This window comes from Octodon degus, unplaced genomic scaffold (assembly GCF_000260255.1).
Source record: "Octodon degus isolate 3935 unplaced genomic scaffold, OctDeg1.0 scaffold00074, whole genome shotgun sequence".
In the NCBI taxonomy this organism is placed as follows: domain Eukaryota; kingdom Metazoa; phylum Chordata; class Mammalia; order Rodentia; family Octodontidae; genus Octodon; species Octodon degus.
In genome coordinates, this window is record NW_004524650.1 from 12,461,970 (window position 1) to 12,463,603 (window position 1,634).

Consider the following 1,634-nt stretch of genomic DNA (forward strand, 5'->3'; position numbering starts at 1 on the left):
CTCAATCATTACACCTAAGGAAACTGAAATTAATTAAGGGACCGCTTCTTCAAAGAACTATGCCTCCAATAAGTGAAGGAGGGAAGAATTCCAAGTCCACACACCATGTTCAGAACTAAATATTCAACCATCTCATTCTTTCAGTATCTATAAATAAAGTAAATGAAGGAAACAAGAATTACATGAATGTTAAAAAGTACATAGAAAACTCGATGCTTTTCATTACATTTGTAACTTGCTACATTACAATAAAATGCTTGTAAGAAAACAATCATGTAAAACAAAAGGGTAGTTATCGTTCAGAAGCTTTTGAGAGAGCTGGGCAGGATGGTACACTCCTGTAATCTCAACACAGGGAGGTTGACGCAGGGGGATCACAGTGAGTTCAAGGCCAGCCTAACCTGTACAGTGAGACTCTGGCTTAAGATAAAAAAAAAAGTTGTTGAGAGCATGCAAATGATGTATTCCCAGAGCACTTGGGACACTGACGCAGGATCACTGTGAGTTTGAGGCCAGCCCGCACTCCCTAGTGAGCTCAATGCCAGCTTGAACTACGCAGCCGAGACTCTGTCCCAAAAAAGAAGGGAAAGAATGAGGATCACCTGTCCTGATTTAAATTTAATCACCTATCCTGAAACAGATCACTCCACAAGCTCAACATCTATATTGTACCTTGAAAAGTCAAAGCAGAAAGTAAAATTATACAAAGCCAGAAATTCCATCAATACATCTAGACAGATGTTTGCTTGTAGTTTTTGGTATCCAAAACTTTTTTCCCACATATCACACAGATGCCTTTCTTGGAGGCACAGCCCTGGCAGTAGTGAGACACTGGCTGAAGCACAAAACTTCTACAAATTCTGCAAGTGGAGAACTTATTCTTTCCATATGGATCAAATCTTGCCTTTTTTGAAGTCAATACTTCATTTTCATTCATTTTTCTTCTACCACTTTCTGTGGTATTTCTTGCACCATTTTCCCATGTATCCGGTGTAATAACAGTACCAAGCTTCTTTTCACATTTTTTGCACACCATCCTCGTGCCCACTAACTCCTCAGCCGCAGAAGCTCCAGCACTTGAAAACATCAACACTGGAGGCGAACAGGGCTCCCCTGCTGGCCTGTACATCTATTTAAATCTTCTTTGTACATCCTGATTCTTTCTTGTATTGTTCATTCAATATTTCCATCATTTTTCTATTTTCTGTTTTTTAAATCTGTGCCTTCTTAAGTTTTGTTCAGCAATTCTACCATGATTGCTGTCATTTCCAGTTTGTAACCTGAGTGTTTATTTCTGATCTCATTTCTTCTATAGCCTTGTTTACTTTACTTCAGTTACTATCATTTTAGAACTTTCAGGTCTGTGACTTCATGTCTCCTTGACTTGGAGACAAAGTTGCCTGGAGATCTGAGTTGCCTTTTGCTCCATGTTCTTAACATTTTCAATCTTCTAATGTTCACCTGGACTCAACAGAGATGGGAAATGTGCAGGGCACAGGCCAAGAAGCTTCTCATAACACTGGGGTGTAGTGAGGTAGTTTCACCAAATCTCTTGCTATGTTGTCTTCAGTGTAGCTTCTGCCATGATGAAAAATGTTAAGCTGCAACTCAGGAAGGCACTGAGGATCATGAGG

The 1,634-nt window shown here is 39.7% G+C and overlaps 1 pseudogene; it reads right to left on the reverse strand.

Moving 5' to 3' along the window:
* Window positions 1-699: 699 nt before the first annotated feature.
* LOC101572280 lies at window positions 700-1,036 on the reverse strand (annotated as a pseudogene).
* Between the last annotated feature and the right edge of the window lie 598 nt (window positions 1,037-1,634).